The sequence below is a fragment of the Schistocerca piceifrons genome, chromosome 7 (assembly GCF_021461385.2).
Source record: "Schistocerca piceifrons isolate TAMUIC-IGC-003096 chromosome 7, iqSchPice1.1, whole genome shotgun sequence".
Lineage (NCBI taxonomy): Eukaryota > Metazoa > Arthropoda > Insecta > Orthoptera > Acrididae > Schistocerca > Schistocerca piceifrons.
This window is the reverse complement of record NC_060144.1, coordinates 145,994,309-146,018,051: the sequence shown is the minus strand read 5'-3', so window position 1 is coordinate 146,018,051 and position 23,743 is coordinate 145,994,309. Positions and strand designations below refer to the sequence as shown.

Below are 23,743 nucleotides of genomic sequence, written 5' to 3'. Positions count from 1 at the left end.
TCCGTTTCTGACTCTGAAGCAACTGTTCACAAACACACAAACGCCGTTCAACGTCTCTTCGTTTCAGCTCACACCGGACCCAAGTTCCTTCTTTCTGAATCATTCCCATAGCCTTGAGGCATTTTGAAACGGCTTGCTATGTCACTCCCACTAATCGTGCCAATTCCTCTTGATTTTGACGGGTGTCTTCACTCAGCAATGTCTCCAGTTCTGCATCTTCGAAAACATTCTCCCTCCCACCAATCTCTCTTCCACCACTCACGACACGCTCTTTCACTAGTAGCGTCCATACCAAACGTACTTGAGAGCATTCGATGAGAGTCAGCCGCTGTTTTCTTCATACTGAAACAAAACGGTAACATCTCCCGTAAATGAAGAGAATTAGGCTCGTAAACTGACATTTTCAATCAAGAAAAACTTTGAAACTCCCCGACACATTAAAACTATGTACCGAACCGAGACTCGAACTCGGGACCTTTGCAAAGTTTCATATCAGCGGACACTCCGCTGCAGAGTGAATATCTCATTCTGGAAGAAAAACTTTGTCATGCAGACACAAATCGACTAATGTTTCAAAGAGGTTATGTTGACCGAGGTCCAAGCTAACTGCCTGACGTCTGCCTTCTGTTTCTTTCGACCGCTGCTTATCGTTGTTGCCGCCTATCGGTAAATGGCGGAAGGAAAATTGTACACTTTTACATTACATAATGCAGAGATATTAATTATAAGCCCTTGCTTGCACAAACCCGCAGTCAACCTACACTCCACCCAAATACTGAACTACATGGGGAAGCGGAATGCATCGTTTCTTGCGATTTTCTATGTACTTCATCTCTTTAGTGGTTGTATATCAACGTGTACCGCTACTCGCCCGTTCAGCTGAACTTTCTCCATAGCTCGAGTGTAGAATACTGGTGCACCTGCGTCTAGGTAATTTCTGTGGCCTTTGACGTAAGGAGAGAAGAGACACTTGCGAGGTTGTACCCCTCATACCACGTAGTTCACATATTTTTTTTCTTCGTTGTTGGTCCATCACCTAGCTAAAGACCATTTTTATAATTTACATTCTGAAACAAATTTGTCAAAATAAACACATACATTTTCACTGTTATTTCCGATATTACGTAATTTACACTAGTGGCATTGTTACTTGCCGTACTACTCTACAATTGTTTCTTTTAAGAACTAGCTATAAGCTAAATACCATATTATTAATTAATAAATTCTAACTATCCATTAAAGAGCTCCACGTAATATTACCGCAAGAAATTAAAGGTAGTAATGAGAGAGAAGTAAGAACAATAGAAAGTGAGAGAATCGGATTACACGGAAGAAAGAACTAATGCTTTCCAGCAACTCATTAAACAGCTCCACGTAATATTACAGAAAGAAACTAATACTAATAGTGAGAGAGAAATAAGAACAATAGAAACTAAGACAGGGTGGGGGGAATAGATGGAATGAAGAAAGAAAGAAATTTTTCATTATTACGGAAGAAAGTGGAGGAGGTGACAAGTAGTAGACAGTTTTTGAGTAACGTTAAGTAATTGCAGTGACTCGCGTATTCTATGTCCAGTTTCCTTTGCGTACTACTTTCAGAAGCGTCATGGGTTCTGGAGTACTGTGGACTTGCGAGGTGCCGGGGTGGAGAAGAATTTGTACCTTTTTAATTCAGACGAATTTTGCATGAGAACGAGGCATGCACTCGACCCCCTCCTTACCTAACACCTAATTAATTATGTGCACAATGGTAACGGGCCCTGCTAGTTGGTAAAATAATTTAATAAAAATCGTAATCTACTCAGAAAAAAAGAGAACCTTATCATAATAAACAACAGGAAATGGGATTCTGCATATATCTACGAAATGATACGCGGATTAAATATTACAATGAGATTTATTGTACATCAGAACATAAATGCACATGATTATCGACACAAGCAGTAAGTTAAAGGATAGGATACACCAAAATATTATAAGAATAAGAGTTGGCTGGAGAACAAGGGGCTCGTACTCTCTGTGATGCAATAGATTGACGATAATGACTTGAGGTCCTAATGAATCAAATATTAATATCCCGACTATATAGCAGTATCGCAATTAGTAGTGAGAGCTCAAATGGGATCACATGGAGAAACAAGCAAGGTGGATTTTTAGCAAAGCGAGCGTGCGTGCTGCTGAGGGATTCAATATAAAATTGATAAGGTCCTACAATGCCGGAGCCGCAAGCACGTCGTCGGTAGGCAGCCTCCTGATGATGTAGCCGCCGACTTCTGCCGTGCAGCAACTCTGTGTCAATCCCTGGCCGCGAAGGCTGTCCGAGAATTCTAAGCTCTTCTGAAAACGAGCGGCCAAGTCGCAAGACCGTCCGACTCGGAGGAAGATCAGATTCCGAATTCCTCTGTCCTCACAACGCAAGAGCGAAGCCAACATTGCTCAACACCCTACTCTCCTCGTAAAACGCGAATCAGCATTCAGTGCTGATTCCAAAATTCCCCCACACTGTCTCGAAACATCATTCGCGCCGATAGCGACCGTTCCCTCCAATTTCGAGTAGGGCTTTATGACGTCAACTAGTCTCAGTTAAAGTTGACCAATCATGCCTCTACTATTCAGCTCAGGGCACTGAACCTGCCGTTTGACCGGCTACGAAAACAACCTGCCTAGACCACCGGCTATCCAGCGCCAGACAGTCGCACCCAGCAGGGCATGGTCCACAAGTATTCTCAGAATCAAGAGGACAATGCAGTCAGTCAGTGCCAGGAATCTTCGTTCCGGACGCGTCGGAATGGTAAACACATAAACTGCGGCGACACTTTCTCTCAGGTCGTTTCGCCCTGCATACAATAGGCGAAACACGACGGACGTTAGTCGTTTCGCCAAGCGCTTAGGTCTATTGCACGAACCCCTCAGAATTCAGTGAAGTGCAGCCCCCAAATGGAAATGCCGTCTGCCGCGTCCTCCGATGCTTGCCTCGCATAAGCCACCCAGGGAAGTAACCCAACATGCCCAGGAATCAAGTGAAAAGTATTTTTTTGAGTTCTCAGAAACAAATACTCTCATTACAGTAACCTTATTTGGTCTGTTACTGCCACGTAATAACATAGAACATCAATAAAACTGTTGAAAATGAGAGGCGACATGCAAAACAGGGCATGGAAACTCTCACACTTCACTACCTGGATGCAACTTTTCGATTCCCTCCAACAGTTATTGTACAGAGCCACTTGCGTAATGTGGTACATAAAATTTTGATGAAAAGCCCAAGAAATGTGTCGTTTGGATGCAAAATAATTTGAACATCGGATCACTTTCAAATCTGTCTTTTCACGGTACGCATACAAACTGAGGCGAGGGCGCCGTCTATATTCTTTTTGAGAATAGCAACGGCTGTGAGAAACCGTTACGCTAGCAAATGTGAACGTGCGCTGTGGTGCTGCACGGACGACCGCCAGTCTCGACTTGGAAGAAAACGTCATTCGTCACGGAGAAAGAGAACCAGACGACGAGTACTCGAAGCATTGCGCATGCCATGGGCTCCTGTAGGGTACTGCGGTCAGAGGTCGTTGTCTGCTCCGTGTGCGTGTGCGTACCGTGAAATGGGCGATTAGAAAGTGATCCGCTCTTCACAATTATTTAACGGAGAAACAGCATAAAGGTTGCATATAAGGTCTGGGAAAATATTCAATTTTTTATTTCACAAGAACCAAACATTGTACAGATATCATACATACGTCATTTTGAAGATAGACCCTGAAAGTTCTTTTTTTTTCATGTATACCGTCACAGCGTAGTTTGGTAATTTGCCGATAGACAGCGACTACCGCAAACATTGCGAGTTCAGGTGCTGAGCGAGCTTTCTGTGTGTTGGAGTTCGACAAAAACAAGTGTGCTACAGCTGTCCAGTTTATGTTTAGAACCAAGTATGATAAGAAGCCACCAAAAAGGAAGGCCATTTACCGCTGTCACAACAAATTCGTTACGACGGGTTGCCTGTGCTCGGCAAAGAGAACCGGACGTCCCATTGTGAGTGAAGTGAATGTGGAGCGCGTACGAGAGACATTCATAAGGAGTCCAAAGAAATCGGTGCGTCGTGCATTCCGTGAACTCGAAATGGCTCCAATGACCATGCGAAAAGTCCTGCGACAGAAGCTGTCTCTGAAACTATTCAAATTGGAGCTAGTGCAGAAGCTCAATGACGACGACAAAGGCAAGTGTTTTGAGATTTGTTCGTAGTTAAAACAATTGAATGAGGATGGGGATGGTATTGTCGATCGCTTAATTTTCAGCAACGGAAGTCACTTTTCACACTAATGGGAAAGTGAACAGGCATAATTGTCGAACCTGGGGTACAAAGCATTCACACAAATGCATCGAATTTGACCGTGATTCCGTAAAAGTAAATGTTTTTTTTGTGCCTTGTCACGCGTAAAAGTGTACGGGCCATTCTTCTTCGCTGCGAACACTGTCACTGGATATTCCTACTTGGACATGTTGCAGCAATGGCTGATGCCACAAATGCAATCAGACTCTTCGTTCATCTTTTAGCAGGATGGGGCTCCACCCCATGTTCGTCGTGAAGTTCGTGTGTTCCTGAACGCAGAGCTGCCACATCGATGGATCGTGGCTGTGCTACAGAAAGGGACAGCTGTTTAAATGTAAGCGTAGGCTTCCGCGGCCGTTGTCTTCTTCAATAAAATTCTTCAGGGTATCAGACCGCATCGTCATAATTTAAAATGCGTCAACTTTTCGGCCAGCGTTGCAGCTAGCCTTCATCAGGGCCTTACGTTAACTGCTAAATGAACACACTTGATTCCTTAAATAGCTGCACGAGAAAACCGTGTCGTTACTTGATTGGCTGTAAAAGGAGGAGGAGGAGGGGTGAAAGGTATGCTTTATTGGTGTTTCCTTTATTATCTGTCATTGGCTGAAATGGCTGTTTTCTATTGGTCTTTATATTAATCCACCCCATTGGAGGAGACGGACGAAAAGCGAACAGGTGATGGCTGTGACGTCACACTGTTTCCATGCTGTCCAGAAGCCGGCTGCGGCGTACCATTGCTTTGTGTGCTCGCGACCACTACTGCGGCTCTCCGCGTGTCTGCATGGGCCGCCACGGCTCTGCCGCCGCTCCGTAGCCCTGCTATTGCAGGCAGCCAAGACATCGGAAGCTTGTACCCTTCCTCTCTATTCATGTTGGCGGGTCTTTTGGCTATTTCTATCGCCTCTCTAATCTTTCTTTTGAAAGTGAGAGGCTGTTTCGCCAGGACGCGGGCTTCTTGAAAAAATATTGGTTTCCCGCACTCGTCTTGGTGGTCCGCCACTGCTGATATAGTGTGTTGTTTCAGGCGGATATATCTTTCATGTTCCGAGAGCCTTGTGCTAATCGGACGTCCCGTCTCACCTATGTAGACTAATCCACACGCAAAACCAATTTCATACACGCCAGCTGTGTGTAGTTTGTCAACTGCGTCCTTGGTAGAACCGAGCATGTCTGATATTTTGTTTCTGCTTCGGAAAATTGGTTTGATGTCGGCTTTTCGTAGAATTTTGCCAATACGTTCGGTGACCCCTTGTACATATGGTAACACAGCAATGCTCTGTGCCTCCTTCTCCTCTTCCCTATTAGTCTTCACCCTTGTCGACATGGTGCTGTCTATCATCTGCTTCACATAGCCATTAGTTCCGAAGGCGTTCAAGTTCTGTCTTCAGATGTTCTTCGTCGCTTATCTTGTACGCTCTCTTCGTTAGCGTGTGCAGGGCGGACTTCTTCTGCGTGGGGTGATGGTGGGAGGAGGCGTGAAGGTACCTGTCCGTATTGGTTGGTTTCCTGTACACATAGGTGAGACGGGACGTCCGATTAGCACAAGGCTCTCGGAACATGAAAGATATATCCACCTGAAACAACACACTATATCAGCAGTGGCGGAAAACCGAGACGAGTGCGGGAAACCAGTATTTTTTTTCAAGAAGCCCGCGTCCTGGCGAAACAGCCTCTCACTTTCAAAAGAAAGATTAGAGAGGCGATAGAAATAACCAAAAGACCCGCCAACATGAATAGAGAGGACGGGTACAAGCTTCCGAGGTCTTGGCTGCCTGCAATAGCAGGGCTACGGAGCGGCGGCAGAGCCGTGGCGGCCCATGCAGACACGCGGAGAGCCGCAGTAGTGGTCGCGAGCACACAAAGCAATGGCACGCCGCAGCCGGCTTCTGGACAGCATGGAAACAGTGTGACGTCACAGCCATCACCTGTTCGCTATTCGTCCGTCTCCTCCAATGGGGTGGATTAATATAAAGACCAATAGAAAACAGCCATTTCAGCCAATGACAGATAATAAAGGAAACACCAATAAAGCATACCTTTCACCCCTCCTCCTCCTCCTTTTACAGCCAATCAAGTAACGACACGGTTTTCTCGTGCAGCTATTTAAGGAATCAAGTGTGTTCATTTAGCAGTTAACGTAAGGCCCTGATGAAGGCTAGCTGCAACGCTGGCCGAAACGTTGGCGCATTTTAAATTATGACGATGCGGTCTGATACCCTGAAGAATTTTATTGAAGAGGACAGCTGTTTCATGAAATGGCCTCCCCGGTCACCAGATCTCACTCCGCGGGACTCTTTTTCTGTAGGTACATACTAATGGTCTGGTGCTTGTACCGCCTCTACCACGCGATATAGCAGAGCTCCGGGAGAGAGTACAGGAAGCGACTGCCACAGTCGACGATGCTATACCGGGACGGTATGGGAAGAATCCGATTTAAAAAAAAAAAAAACAAAAAAACAAAAAAAAACCTCCAAGACTTTCTCTTCAAAATGCAATATGTAGGACATTTGTACAATGTTTAGTTCTTGTGCAATAACTGATTGAACGTGTTCCCGGACTTCATGTACACCCTGTATTTACGGACATGGATCCTTAAGAAAACTTCATCTAAAAAGTTCCCTCTACAGCCCGTAGAAGCCTGCAGTAGGGACTGTGAAACATCCTGTAAAGCGTTTCTGGTAAAAAGAAGTCTCGCAGTTTGGCTTTGCACTATGGGACATTATTTTGTTGTTGTACTGCTTCCATGTATTTTTGAAGTTTCGTGGCTCTTTCTGTATTCGCGCTGCTGTTATAATTAAAGTGCAGCTACTGGTGGAGATCCAGTACGGGCTGTAATAATCGTATCACTGTGAAACTTGGCAGATATTCTAATGAGTTAATGCAGAACCGATCTAGGTTGAAAAAAAGTGTGTCCCAGTTTTGGCCACCAGGTACAGATGTGGCGTTGGACGTGGACAGAAGAGGACAAACAACTAAGAAAGTTATACCGTTGATTTTATTACTAACCAATGCCTACACAATTTGTTCAGCACGAGCACCGCAGACGTCGGTGAGATGCTGCATCCGCAAAACGACGTGTTCAACAGCCGCTCGCACCATTTCCGGTGGAATCTGAGAACATGCGTTCCTATATACTGGACTTCAGATCAGGTAGATACCGAAAGTGTACCTGGTAAACGCGTGCTTTTAGATATACCCAGAACCAAAAGTCACAAGAACTCAGATCATATGATCTTGCAGGCAATGCACTTGTGAAATTTTTGGAGACCACACGTTTGTGGAAGGTTGCATTAAGGAGATCTTTCACTGGGCGAGCGACACGAGGTGTTGCGTAGTCTTGCATGAAAACAGTGGTTTTCACACAGCTGCGCTTTTCCAAAGCAGCACTCACATGCTGTACAAGGAGGTCTCCGTAACGTGCAGACATCACCGTGCATGCGACAGAACCTACCCGTGTACTCTCTTCAAAGAAAAACGAACCGAGAATAAAGGTAAAGTTGACTGTGAAACCGCGCCACAGAAACACATACGCCGAATGCAATGGATCTTTGTGCACAACACACGCCTTATCACTACCCCCGATTCGGCAGGTCTGTGCATTCACTGCTCCCTATAGTATAAAATGTGCCTCGTCACTCCCGGCCACATGCCATCAACTTCCATTTGTGCCAGAAAGATCAAATCTCCGGATCACGAAGTTTCAGTTGCTGCACCGACTGGATCTACAGCAAAGCTTTCCCTACTGTTGACCATAGGGCGGACGATTCACCTGGCACTGCACGAGCTCTAACACTATCCGAGAACGTACTGCATGTTCAGTTACAGCAACAGCAACACGAACTTGCGCCTGAATAGGTGGTCTTGCTCTTCCATGTGCCCCACCAAGCTCACATGCGTTTTCGAATTTTTCATTTTCTTTAAACCATTTAACGAAATCTGACCTCTCCTCACACCTTTTCCTACCGGTACGTGATATTCTCTCAGTGCAGCACTGCAATTTCTGCCGTTCACATAACACAGCCATACTGTTCACTCACGTCATGGTTCGTCAAATGACAGGCGTGTGTGTCATACCGTCATACAAACAGTGTACAGCGCCAGATTTGCTCTTGGTTATAACATTTGGAACTAATTTGTTTTCCAGCGTAACGTATTGGCATATCTACCAAGTTTCGCTGCCATATGATAATTACAGCCCGCAATGGCCCCCTGTGAGTAGTTGCACTTTGATTATAACTACCAGGTATTTGGCTAGGCATACCTGTAAAATCTCCTGTATTCCATCTCTAGTTGAAGCTTATTGCTTTTTCGGTGCTGATTTTCCAGGTAATGGGTTTCTTTATCCGATTCTTGGACTTAGCTTCTTTCCATTTCATGCTGTTTATGACTAATTTTTCCAGATACGCAGGAATATTAGTTTTCTTTGCCTGTTCTCAGTAATTCGGTAGAAGTGTGCAAAGAAGATTAATCTTCACCTAATCATCAATTCTGATATTTTGATAGATATCCTGTTTTCTTCTCATTTACAAACACTCTGTTATTTGTATTTTACTCATTATTTTTCTACTAACCTGTCTTTCAGGTCTCGTTACTTTCTCAAATGTTCGAAAGTGTGTGCATTCCTATGGGATCAAACTACTGAGGTCATCGATCCCTACACTTACACACTACTTAAACTAACTTACGCTAAGAACAACACACACACCCATACCCGAGGGAGGGCTCAAGCCTCCGGCGGGAGGGGCCGCGCAGTCCGTGACATCGCGCCTCAGACCGCGCGGCCACTCCGCGCGGCTTACTTCCTCCAGCTGATAGTCGATCGTTAATCACTGACATGCATATGAATATTCCACTCTCACTACCGAGATATAATGTTTTAGTTATGTATTTCTACAGTAGTATTTTTGTTGTTGATGTTTTTAGTTAAATCTTATTCTCTTTCGATTTTACCTGTTCTAACATCTGCTGTATAGCTGTATAGTTGATTCTGATGCATGGATTCGTTAAATTGCTACTAACTCGCCCTATTTGTTTACTTCTGTTTTCAATTGTTTTAGAAAATATTTATATTTGTGAAGCATATTTTTCCACTACTGAAATTGTATTGGATTTTCTTATTCTGAAGATTTCTTAGAGTAAATGCTTCTGTTAGAGTGTCATTAAACATTGAAAAATTGTCTACAAAAACAACGCAGTTTATCTTCATTCTCTTGGACTTTTGATCTGTTCCTACAATTATCGAGTCGATTTTGCAATTTTTATTTCCAAATTGCGAAAGTTCTTTTCACTTCCTTTTCTTTATTAATATCCTTAGATCGTGCTTCGTAAGATAGGTACGCGACTTCTGGGTTTTAATTTAAGCCTGCCTCTGTCTTTTAGAACTGAGATTCAACATTTCATTGGCCACCAGCGATATTTAACGACTGGGGGAGAATCAGGAAGAAAGATTGCAAGTTTTTAGTGCCTAGCAGTGCTTTGAATTTTGTCTGCAGGGAACTGCGCAACCTGTTGGAATTACCGGTTGCTTTTATTGTTCTGATGAAATCCCACGCTCAGGAATACCGGGAAAGTCTGTATATCTGGAAGATAATGAGAACGTTTACCTCCGGGCAAAACGTGATCTGTCATTACGATTTATTCTCTCTCTTTTTCTCTCTCCCTCTGTCTCGCGGTCACTAATTTTGTGCCTCTCTCTCTCTCACACTCACGAAGTGAGGCTTTTGTTTTGCTCAGGTACCGTACCATTAAAAGTATCTTAGCGAATCGCAGAAATGGTCGCTGGTTCGTAGACACAATGCAAGTTTTGCGCTGCTGACGTTAAATGAGGTTGCTATCGCGGACCTCTGTGTTCACGGTTAATTCCTCTGATTTATTAGCTCCTGTTTTTGCCGGCTCCAGAATTCCTTCTTTTTCAGTCAGAAGATTCCGCTATTATGAGGTACCAGGCCCTCGTCGCTTTGTTAGAGGAATGGACGATCCTAGCGTTTGCGTCGCACTGTTACCTACGCATCATGGTGTTGTATTACGCCAGAGGAAAAGGAGACGTGCCTATTTTTTAAAAATGAACTGAATTTAGTTAGATGTTCTGAAGTATAACTACACAATACAAATTAAAATGAGAATATGTTTCTATTCATTATAATATTAACGTGAGACAAAACTTGAATATAAACTATATAATAAGATTTCCTCTCCAGATGCGAGACTAAATCATTGTGTGAACTTTCTTTTAAGCAAGCAGAATAAATTTATCCGTGCGAGAAACATGGCGATGTCAGATTTACTCCATGTTACATATTAAACTAGTCACTATAATGACTGACCGTGACTGACGACGGATGTCTTACTATAAACTGAGATCTCTTAAAGATAACAGACTTCGGTGGGAAGGACTAGTATCGCTGAGACTTCTTCATCCTCTTCCTCTCATGTTACGATTGTCGCTTCAGTTAAATTGGACAGTGTCTTCTTTATACATAGTTTTGTGCTACTGCGATATCTGAGTCGAAAATCCCATTTTCAGTAAATGACGGCGCGTGGTAATGAAACAGAGTTAAGCATTGTTAGGGAATCGGCTGAGAAACCAATGACCTTGAGAGGGATCAGTTTGTTCCATTTCATTACAATTAGTTTTTTTGTTGCATTATTGAATATACTTTCAACATTTTTTTAGTTTAAATAGTATGATACCTCGAGTGAAGAAGTGGACTACCTGTTTATTTAATTCAATTCATAATTACATAAATGCACTTCCTTTCCCTAATCTCACTACATTGCCTTGGGTGGATTAACTTTGGGGTTTGTATTAAGAGTTCGTCTGCTGATAGTGCCAAGGCAGAGATGTGGTCACCCTGTAGGTCGATTAGTGCTAACCTAAGCCTGGCGTAAAGACAGAGATGATGCACCTGTTTGCCAGGGGGTAGTCCGGGGTTGGTAACAGGTCCCCCTCCCCTCCATGTAAGGGAACGGCCGTTGAGAGCCGCCATGATAGTCACTCTTGGGGTAGTGGCTGAACTGAGCAGACGGAATCGAGGGCGATCTCCGTCTTTGCCGCCAATTTCACTGAGGAATGAGGTATTATGTTTTACACTGTTACTAATCCGCTCTTTTTCAGGATTGAAATAGTTGGCGTGTCGTTACGGCCATTCATACATTTTTTGATAAATTTTGCCTTTACAATTAAAGTTTTCAGTTAGGGTTTCCTTTTCACAGGCGACCATGGGGGCTCGCGTTATCCATTTATAGTGCTGCTAGCACTTGGTGCCTTCAGCACACGAGAGTAGCAATACCTCTAAAAAAGAATCGTATAATTTCACTTTTAGAAGCAGCGTTTTTTGCAATGTTAAAGTAACCTGGGGCCTCACTCCGCCTAGTTAACACGTGGTCGTAACGGCTGGTGAGTAATTTGGATGACGATTCCATGTGTGGCATACTTAAGGTTCTAAGCGTGTGACGTAAGAATTTTTCTAGGCCATCTCATAAATTTTGTTCACGGTTCCTTTTTAACCCCCATTTGCAAGCAGCACGCCCTGATTACATTGATATTGAATAGGTAGAGCGCGTGAATGATTGTATAGTATGGAAAGCAAGAGCGAACAGAGGGGTGAATATAAAGAAATTATCTGTTGGTATCGGTCACCCACGTGGTGCCGAATTGCACTACCAGCGAGATACCAGCTCGTTCTTGGAAATTAGTTAAGTTGAGGATGCTTACGTGTGATGTTAATTGATTATTTGCGTGTGCCGTATTTCACAGGATGTTTTATTTTTTAAGAATTTGATTTCTTTCGTGAATATGGGAGATGTTTCTGTCTGCTTTGTTCCCCCATTTTTCCGCCAAAGAGAATTTTTGTTATACTGTCCTAGTAGTAATCTTGGGTGCGAATTTCGATCACTGTCCCAGCGGACAGCCCACAAGGGCAGCAACGTAGTCCCATCCTCTTTCCCAGTGCATAAGTAGAAACGAGATGCCTGTTAGTTAAAGCACCTTCAGTGTGAGACAAAACTAGAAGTTATTTGACTTGACTTTGTTTGCTGCAATTATTAAATTTGTAAAGTTTTGGGGAATATAGATAATAAATGTCATATTAAGTTTGTAAAGTTTCTGGGAATCTAGACAATAAATGTCCTATAAATTTGATGTAATGGATTTAATGGTCATTACAAACCCCAGTCCTGTGTAGAGAGCAATGTTACCAACAAAGCGGTGTCCTTATAGATTATGATAGAGCGTGGCATTTACTGACTTGCCCACTTGGTTGTTTGAGCCCTCCCCCGCGTTATCCGTTGCGCAATATTAACATAATAATCATCAGATCATTTAACTAAACGCCGGGCCGGCCCCTTGAATTCAATCCTTCCGAGCAATGTATCAAGCGGGCAAGCACGTGTCAATGAGGCGACTTGGCCACACACACGTCCGGCACGCTCTAGCATAGATAGAAGGAAACAGAGGAAGAGAGATACGAAAAGGTAACGATGCATAACTAAACAGAACGAACCTTTCCACCTAACCAGAATCTGCTCTAGTGACGATAGACTTGCATTCAGTGACTACATCTAGCAGCATTGTTAGTATGAAATTGTTTATTTTGTGGACATCTTCATATGTAGCTACGCGAATGGCTCACTCACGCAAGCTGTGGTAGCCTGCGTGTAGTAATTTTGCGGATGAACGATAACAGATTGCGGAAATTGAAAGGCAGTTTTATTTTTTAAAAGGACTAGAGCGAGAAATTAGCTTCTCCAACCTCAAACTGTTTCAATGAGAAAATTTTAGCACTCTCCTCCTTCAAACATACCCTCATCTTTTGCTTTATAATTATCTTTCGCAGACCTACCCTGCAGTGGCTGTGAAATCTAATGGCAGCTGCCACAAATCGGCGGACGACCTTTTATGTTGTGGACACACTATTGATATGAGTCACTTTAAATTAGTTTTTCATTATGCCACAACTACATTTAACATTCCTCTCTCACCTTCCTCTCCCCTCCAAACGCTCCCCTCACCCTCATGAACCTAATTCGCCTCTGATTATCATTTCACACCAGAGCAACACCCTTAAGGTATCTTACTGAACAGTAATTTATTTTCCAGATATTAAGTCATATACAAACAAAGATTAGTTGAAATTGCTCCTGGCGTTCCTTATACTAAAATGTAACCACTTCCACAATCAGTACCTAAAACAGAAGACCGAAGGGTGTCCTACAGCCAAGAAATTTTGTCCTAGATCATAAGCCATATATTTCGAAGTTCTTTTGTACGTATCGATTCACAGCAGTTGTAAATTTCTTAAACTAAATAATTTTTCTGCATTACTCTTTCGTTTATTTTGAATTAAACACTTCACATTGTTATTTTCAATTTGCTAATTCCGTATTGTTATCAGTTAGCTAATTTCACTCCCATGGACACTGCCAAAGTACATCGTTTTTCGATATAGCAGTGTTTGCACTAAGATTTGGCATCCTCGTTGAAATGTAGGTGCCCATATAGCTAGCTGGATAAGTCAGTTCGAAGCTGGAGAAAGACAACAGTATACCATCTCCAATAACGACCATGCCTAGCAAAGCACTACGGTGCTGAAGCCAAGTTTCCAATTGACGACAGCTTTCAAATGGTTCAAATGGCTCTGAGCACTATGGGACTTTACATCTGAGGTCATCAGTCCCCTAGAACTTAGAACTACTTAAACCTAACTAACCTATGGACATCACACACATGCATGCCCGAGGCAGGATTCGAACCTGCGACGACAGCTTTCATTTTAAACTTAACAGTTATATGGTACTCATTTAGTCAGGGTGGGCTGGCAGCGATCAAATTTGAACTCTACAGTGACTGAACTATGCAGTTTTAATGAGAAGGAACACAAGACTGCATTAGGTATGGGCATACTGTGAATGTGAAATCCATATGTACAATGAAAAAAGTGCAAGGCAAGTTCTGATTTCGTCATTGTACCAGTGTGACAACGTACTTATTACACAGAGGTGAAGAAAGTGAGGGGATACCTCCTAAGATCGTGTTGGACCGTGGCATGGACTCAACAAGTTGTTGTAAGCCCTCTGCAGAAATACTGAACCGTGCTGCATCTATAGCCATCCATAATAGCGAAAGCGTTGCCCGTGCAGAATTTTGTGCATGAACTGACCTCTCTTTGAAGCCTCATAAATCTTCAAGGGGCCGGCTGGGGTGGCCGAGCGGTTCTAGGCACTACATAGCCATTCGCTCGGATTGTGTAGAATGTTCAACAATTGTAAGCGTGTGGGTGCTATTCTGTCATTCTGCGCAACGGATTAATCTGAGATGTACCCTTTACCCTGTGGCTCCTGCAAGATGCAATTTCCACCCTCTCACAACTACAGAAGTCAGACAGACGCTCCTAACGTTCTAAAGAGAAATGCCTGAAAAACGTTCAGCAATAAATATCTTCTGGAGTCGTCTGCTGTAAGTGAATGACACAAAAATTCACAAAATTTCTTACGTAACTAGTGGGTTACTTGGGTACTGCAGTAGTGCTAGTTAGTGTAAGAAAAACATGAAACTCACGAAAATTATTATTTATTTTTGTAAACATTCTGAGAAATCACAATGGTACTTTTGGTTAGGAACTTAACAAGTTATTTCCGGGTTCTTTTCGGAATGTGAAGTTACCTCTTAATGATAGGATTCACTAATGAAATTTTTATACAAAGTTTAAGATTGTTATTGACTTGGCAGAATGGCTGAATAATTATCCGTTAGAATGTTGCTAGGTACGGTCGAGGCTGTTGCGTGTGAAATGCAGTGAAGTGTACTGTTGTGGAGGAAATACGGGGCTCGTAAGAGCTGTAACGCACAATTCCGTTAACTGCGATGACTGCTGTCTGCGCCGCTCGCTGCTGACAATTAAGATAACTCTCGTTCTATCTGGATTTACCTTCGCCAATCAAACTCTCCCTATGCCTTGGTGAAGTCAAGGACTCCTATTCGTCCCTAGTCTAACTAGTGGCGTGGTACATCGGCCAGATAACCAGTCCACTGCGATGCCACTAAAAAATTCGCTCGCAGGCGTTTAACTGTGACTCTGTCCGTTCACACCGCACAATAAGTGTGGCGGCCAACACAGTGAACAACGCTTAATCGCAAGGACTCAATATTGAGTCATAATCCGATTCGTTCTCGACAGAGGTGCTCTCCCAGTGAAGTACTGAGGAGAGACTTGTTCCTTGCTCTTTGAGTACACGTACGAGTGCGCACCCTCTCATTACGTGTTCTCGCTCCAAGAGCGACAATGGAACGGCCCTTCTCCACGCCGGACATGAAGGGGTATATCTTTCAGTCTCTTCCATTACTCCTTCAGCTCAAGGCGTCAGAAATATCGTCTGCCAATCAGCACTGATCTTCTAAAACGGGAGAATGACGTTTCGTTTAAGGCGACCAATCCGGAAATCTGTTGCATCGGCGTTTGACGTTTGCAGTCTCCCTGTGAAAATCTCTGAAACTGCGTGCTACATTTTTAAAGAATGCGTAGGTTGGGCGCTCCCACACAATGTAGCGGAATTTGCTTTTAAGCCGAACGCGTGGTCATTCTTCCCTTTCACTCAGGCAAACGCTGTCTGCTCCATGGGCTGTCACCGACCGACGTAGATAGGTTGGAACCGGCCTCCTGGCGTGCGGTTGCTCTCCCGAACTAAAAGCCCCTGTGACCGTCGTGTCTGGAATGTATGTGTGTACGCCAGCCTTGAGTATTTCAACCACGGTGCGCTTACTTGTTATTTGCATATCGTTTACATGAATTCATGCAACATTGACTTTATCTTATCGAGTATGGGTTCGAATGAAGCGTCCTGATGTGCGGAATATGACTGTGAGGGCGGACTATGTAAGTAATGAAGGTCAGGAGACCACGACATCTTACACAATTCCTCGCGAATAATTGCGACCAAATGACAATTCAGCATTCATTGAGAGTAGGAAGTCCATGAATGACTGCTAATGGTCTCGAAATAACCGAAAATACCCATTTCCAGTCAGTGATCAATTCAATTGAGCCAGAGCATCCCAGTACGTTCCATGTAAAGCCAGCCCACATCATCATGGAGTCATCACCATCTTGCACAGTGCCTTTTTGACAAGTTGGGTCCATGGCTTACCCTGAAACCCTAATGTCAGCTCTTACCAACTGAAACAGAGAGCCATCTGACCAGGTCAGCGTTTTCCAGTCGTCTATGGTGCAACTGATATGGTCACGAGTCCATTAGAGGGGCTTCTGATAGCTAGAACACCGTGTAGGCAGTCTGCAGACATAGATTGTTAACGGCAAATTTCGTCGTAATGTCCTGATGGTTACGTTCGTCGTACGCCCCACAATCATTTCTGAGGGTTTTTTTAACACAGTGTTGCTTCTTTGTTGGATCTGACAACTCTACGCAAATGCTGCTGATCTCGGTTGTAAGGTGAAGGCCGTCGACTACTGCATTGTCCGCAGCGAGAGGCAATGCCTGAAATTTGGTATTCTCGGCACACTCTTGACGCTATGAACATCGGAATATTCTGTTCCCTAACGATTTCCGAAATGAAATATCCCATTCCGGGTTCAGAGTTCAGAGTTCCCATGGAGTGGTCGTAATCGCGTCGGAGACATTTTCACATGGATTATCACAGTACAAATAATAGCTCCGCCAATGCACTGCCATTTTATACCTTATATACGCCATACTACCGCCATCTGTGTGTGTGCATATTTCTACATCGCAACTTTTCCGTCACGTCAGTGTATTAATAATACCCAAGAGAGTGAAATCAGCTGCGTACTAATAACGATATAAATAATTATTTAAAAGGCCGGCCGGTGTGGGCGTGTGGTTCTAGGCGCCTCAGTCTGGAACCCCGTGACCGCTACGGTCACAGGTTCGAATCCTGCCTCGGGCATGGATGTGTGTGATGTCCTTAGGTTAGTTAGGTTTAATTAGTTCTAAGTTCTAGGCGACTGCTGACCTCAGAAGTTAAGTCGCATAGTGCTCAGATCCATGTTTTTAATTATTTAAAAATAAATTAAAGCGCCCCATGCAATAATGATTTCCTCTGAAGTTCCTAATTTTGTTTGAAATTTTTAAACTCTATCCAGAATTATGCTAACATGTCATGTCCTTGCCACTGCTAATCGTAGGAGCGCTAATTGTGTACTATTCCCAAGATATTCTTTCCCATAAAAAAAGTTATATGTGTGGCTTGTTCGGTTGACATTTCTCCAAGTGGTCCAGAGCCTTCTTCTCATTTCGCTTCTTAATCAAACCAACCCTCACACCTAGTTACCAAATGTCAACTGGATTGTCACCAAAACTGTCGATTCGAAACTTACCGCTTCAGTTTTAGCTTATTTTTACGTGAGACCCTCACTGGTAAGGCTGTTAGGCGTGTCTTATCCCAAAAGTGTAATTTTTAAAACTGTCGTCTACAGAGAGTACCATGATTGACAGCGAATTAGAGCTCACTCTGAGGTAATTCATGAACAGAACAGGGATTTTGGAGTGCCAGTGGAGAGATAGTAGTACCTAAAGTACTCTCCGCCACACACCGCAAGTTCGTCTGTGGAATATAGTTATCGTCAGAGTTCAACATTCCAATCTGTGGTGGACTAGCAAAGAGGTTCAATTTTCTGCCCGACAGTTATAGTACGGCGATTCTGCCGTTAGTAGACTCCCTGTGGATTTCGTAACCACAGGTGCCTCAGCAGCTTACCCAGCAGAGAGCCCGCGGCGTGGGCGGCAATTAGCGCAGCTATCAGTCAGGGTGCCGACCCCGCCCCCCACCGCCAGCGGCCACAAAGAGCCCGCATCAGTCTTCCGCAGATGCGCGCCACGCCACCTTTGTGCGACCGCGGGCCTCGGTGACAAAGGCCCCACCCTGGTGCCGCGGTCTGCAGCCCGCCGCACCGGCTCTGCGCAGCTGTTCAGTGGGACACGCCGCAGCGCAGCCCGCCCGTTCCTTCAATCACAGGTCCAGCGACACCTTCCAGCCTTCACGTTTCATCGATTTATCTAGATCCCGACGAAATCTCGACAAAACACCGCCAGAAAACAAGCTACACTCCTGGAAATTGAAATAAGAACACCGTGAAATCATTGTCCCAGGAAGGGGAAACTTTATTGACACATTCCTGGGGTCAGATACATCACATGATCACACTGACAGAACCACAGGCACATAGACAGGCAACAGAGCATGCACAATGTCGGCACTAGTACAGTGTATATCCACCTTTCGCAGCAATGCAGGCTGCTATTCTCCCATGGAGACGATCGTAGAGATGCTGGATGTAGTCCTGTGGAACGGCTTGCCATGCCATTTCCACCTGGCGCCTCAGTTGGACCAGCGTTCGTGCTGGACGTGCAGACCGCGTGAGACGACGCTTCATCCAGTCCCAAACATGCTCAATGGGGGACAGATCCGGAGATCTTGCTGGCCAGAGTAGTTGACTTACACCTTCTAGAGCACGTTGGGTGGCACGGGATACATGCGGACGTGCATTGTCCTGTTGGAACAGCAAGTTCCCTTGCCGGTCTAGGAATGGTAGAACGATGGGTTCGATGACGGTTTGGATGTACCGTGCACTATTCAGTGTCCCCTCGACGATCACCAGTGGTGTACGGCCAGTGTAGGAGATCGCTCCCCACCCCATGATGCCGGGTGTTGGCCCTGTGTGCCTCGGTCGTATGCAGTCCTGATTGTGGCGCTCACCTGCACGGCGCCAAACACGCATACGACCATCATTGGCACCAAGGCAGAAGCGACTCTCATCGCTGAAGACGACGCGTCTCCATTCGTCCCTCCATTCACGCCTGTCGCGACACCACTGGAGGCGGGCTGCACGATGTTGGGGCGTGAGCGGAAGACGGCCTAACGGTGTGCGGGACCGTAGCCCAGCTTCATGGAGACGGTTGCGAATAGTCTTCGCCGATACCCCAGGAGCAACAGTGTCCCTAATTTGCTGGGAAGTGGCGGTGCGGTCCCCTACGGCACTGCGTAGGATCCTACGGTCTTGGCGTGCATCCGTGCGTCACTGCGGTCCGGTCCCAGGTCGACGGGCACGTGCACCTTCCGCCGACCACTGGCGACAACATCGATGTACTGTGGAGACCTCACGCCCCACGTGTTGAGCAATTCGGCGGTACGTCCACCCGGCCTCCCGCATGCCCACTATACGCCCTCGCTCAAAGTCCGTCAACTGCACATACGGTTCACGTCCATGCTGTCGCGGCATACTACCAGTGTTAAAGACTGCGATGGAGCTCCGTATGACACGGCAAACTGGCTGACACTGACGGCGGCGGTGCACAAATGCTGCGCAGCTAGCGCCATTCGACGGCCAACACCGCGGTTCCTGGTGTGTCCGCTGTGCCGTGCGTGTGATCATTGCTTGTACATCCCTCTCGCAGTGTCCGGAGCAAGTATGGTGGGTCTGACACACCGGTGTCAATGTGTTCTTTTTTCCATTTCCAGGAGTGTATTTAATACCAGTAGAAGCGATGCCAATTTAGAAATGATGGCAACATATAAATTTCAAGACAACATAGTTGTATGGAGATAAACAGCGATTAATTTACTTATAATCAATTATTCAAAATGACAGTCACAATCGCATTATTTATTTTGCCGCCAACCGGTTTCAACCCTCGATGGGGTTATCTTCAGGGCAATTTAAACCATTTTGGTCGTTAGCTGGAGTCGTCACCCTGCCTGTGCACGGTTGGTAACTATCATAGTTGGTAACTATCATACATCCCGTGGTATGTTCTTTGAACCTAGTTTTAAAATTTCCCCCTGTCTGTCCAATGCATATTTTTTACAGTCTTTGCAGGTTAGTTTGTCGACGCCGGATGTAAAGAATCTCCTATACTATGTCTAAGGTTATTTGCTAGAGTGTTCGAGGGAAAGGTTATCGTAATGTCTAATTCCTTAAATAGTCTATTTATTTTATCCGATATCGAGATAATTCTTTTTCGTGGTATTTTGGGCCTTTGTGCCTGTATTTTCTTCTGTATTGTCTCTACACATTCGCATCGCATTAATTGGATATAGCTATTTGTTTTAATATGTTGATTTCTTTTTGTCTCTGCTCTGGCATTAATGGTATCTTATTCAGCCGATTTATCATCGTATAGAAAAATACTTTTTTATATCTCACTGGGTGGCATGATTTGGCATGGATTATTGTATCAGTAGTGGTCGGTTTACGATATATGTCAAATGTATGATGTCCATTATCGTTACAAATCGTTAGATCCAGATAATTAATACTTTTATGCTGTTCGTGTTCCACTGTAAACGTAAGTTTTGGATTTATACTATTCATTATTTCTGTCAAGTTATTTATTTCTTCTGTTGTGCCGTCAAATAATATTAAAATATAGTCAACCTATCGCTTGTAATATATTATTTTTTGACGTATATGAGAATGATTATCATAGTTACCAACTATGATAGTTACCAACCGTGCAGAGGCAGGGTGACGACTCCAGCGAGCGACCAAATGGTGTAAATTGCCCTGAAGATGACCCCATCGCGGATTGAAACCGGTTGGCGGAAAAATAAATAATGCGATTGTGATTGTCATTTTGAATAATTGATGGCAACGTTTTCCACCTGGCCGATAGTGGGTCAACTGGCAATTGATTCAATGTCATCTGGCAGTGGATGATAGTATTCTCTGTACGAGGTGCTACCCCAGATGTCGAAGTATTGAATATTGCATCCAAACACATAATGTCACGAAATTTCGCCGACAGTTGCCACTGGCACTTGGCGTCTTTGTAAGTGCATCGGTGTGAACTTTTTTGTTGATTTCTTTCACCGTGTTCAAATGTACCACCAAATATGTAAATGTCTGGTTTGAGGGAAAGAAATCTCGTTTACGTTTTGTGCCAAGCTCCACGAAATTGACGCTGAAAGCCACTGCACGCTATGACGCACCTTTGTGAGCAAGCTCTGAGCAAAAAAAAAAAAAAAAAAAAAAAAAAAAAAAGGACATTTGAGTGGTTTAAACTATTTAAAAAAGGCTGGGAGTCTGTGAAGGATGACAAAACTTTCGTGAGCGAACATTACAGTACACAATTCCGGAAAAGATGGTGAAAGTGCGTGAAGAGATCCACAGGAACAGAAGTCAGACATTTCATTATGTTTGTGGCAAAGTTGGGTTTCATACGGGACATTCAACTCATTCTAGCTGATGAAATGAGCATGACACGAATCCAGCGATGTCATTACTCGTTTTAAAACGAGTTCATCGTGTACTTGAAACTGCAAACAACATGATCAATATTTCCTCTTCACAGTCATAACAGCTGGTGAATAATGGGCACAGGGTTACGACCCTCAAACAAAAGAGCAAACAGCAATCTTCTTAGAGCAAGACATAATCCTCTCCGCCTTCTAGAAAAGCATGCGAAGTTCGCAGCATGACAGTCATTCATGTGCCCATAGGGAATTTCTTCCATATGATCAGACTGTGACGTCTTGAGGAGACGGAGAGAGTATATTAAAGGCCTGAGAGATGGGAGAACAAAGACTAGTTGCTGCATTGTGCCAATGCACTTCAGGGAGTTCCTGGCATTCAGTAACACTACAATTGTTCCTCACCTACCCCATTTGCCTGGTTAGCGCCTTGCGGTGTTTCTCCCTTCCCGAAAATGAAGTTCAAAGGGGGACGTGTTGACTGCATAGAAGAGATCCAGCCGAATCGTAATTAATGTTGAACACAATTCAACCAGCACACTTCCAGCACTACTTTTGACACCATGAAAATCGATGGAAACATTGCATACAAGCACTATTTCATAGGTGACGGTAAAATTTAAGAAGTAAGATTTCTGATTTTTAATGGGATATTTTCGTAAATTTTGAATAGTACCTAGAATCTACGCTTTAAAATAAAATTCTGAGGTTGGTGCAGAATAAGACCTACCGCTGTGGGAACGTTGTAGTCTTTATATTATTATGAAGCAGGAACGTGTCAATTGGTACAAGAAAGCACGTGAGCATAGTCATAAATTTATGATTTTGAAATTTTTTAATGTGTGTATACAGAGCTTGCTTGCAGGACAAACCCGCAAGGGTTAGTGATGAATCTAAAATCCGGTACTGCTATCAGTTACATTGCAACGACAACGGTGCGGAGCCAGCGGGAACCCAGCCACCGAGACTCACTCGTGCTTCCAGCAGCCAGCTGGACGAGTTTTAGAAAATTCGTATTGTGGCCTTCGAGTGACAGGATGTTGCTCTCGGAGAATTTTCACACAAGTTAGACATACCAGGTTAGTTGTGAATCGATGCTGGCAACATCTGACACGAGACCATTTTCACATTCGCAGACGAGCTCCTGATTGTCCACGCAGCAGAGACGTGATATTTAAACGGAATAAGGAGCTTCAACAGCGCAGAAAAGCAAAATTGTTAAGGCTTTCGTGGCCACTTGTTGACAAACTGCCTATTGGCCAAATGTATCCAAAAAATGGTTCAAATGGCTCTGAGCACTATGGGACTTAACATCTGTGGTCATCAGTCCCCTAGAACTTAGAACTACTTAAACCTAACTTACCTAAGGACATCACACACATCCATGCCCGAGGCAGGATTCGAACCTGCGACCGTAGCAGTCGCGCGGTTCCGGACTGAGCGCCTAGAACCGCTAGACCACCGCGGCCGGAAATGTATCCACACAAGAATCAATATAAAATGGTTTTGAACCAGTTAGTGGCAGTGGGACTACGAGCATGCTCAACTCTAGTTCACCTTTCAGTCAAACCGCAACATCTACTTGCACATATTGACTATTCGTCAGAGAAACGCCTATAGTATCTAATGGCGCGTAATGATCTTCAGGATTATATATAAAAAAACGCAAGTACTATAGGACATCGAACTGGTGTAGGTCGACTCGAAGAGTGTATTCGTTCAAGACATAATCATAATGGACCACAGTCCTACTCACGAAGGGGTGACACGCAAAGAGAGAGAGAGAGAGTGATATTAGAGGAGAAAGTAAACGCATGGAAGGAGACTGAGACTGCCTGATATGAATAGACACGTATCAGAGCCAAACTGATTAGTACCAATGGCCCTCAAGTGACTGCACATGGAAGCATTACACAAGTATTTGAAGACATGAATTTAGTTGCTGGCCCTCGTGCAACGCCGCTTGAGTTGTACCAAGTTCACATAAACATTTATTAGAAAAATTTATTGATATCTGATAAAACCTGTGATTAGGGAGCAGGTATAGAAGCTATGTTTCAGTACTGAAGTTGCATAAAATGTTGCCATCGCAGTGAGATTTATATAAATCAAGTACATTCATGTGAATAGTGAGTGCACGCTCGAATATTAATTGATCATTAGTCTTAAACTTCAAAAACAAGTGAAATCCGAGGTTG

At 44.1% G+C, this 23,743-nt stretch overlaps 1 protein-coding gene across 1 annotated transcript in view; it reads left to right on the top strand.

Moving 5' to 3' along the window:
• LOC124805519 (lachesin-like) overlaps positions 1 to 23,743 on the top strand; it is a 682,250-nt gene that overhangs the window by 444,445 nt on the left and 214,062 nt on the right. The window lies entirely within an intron of this gene.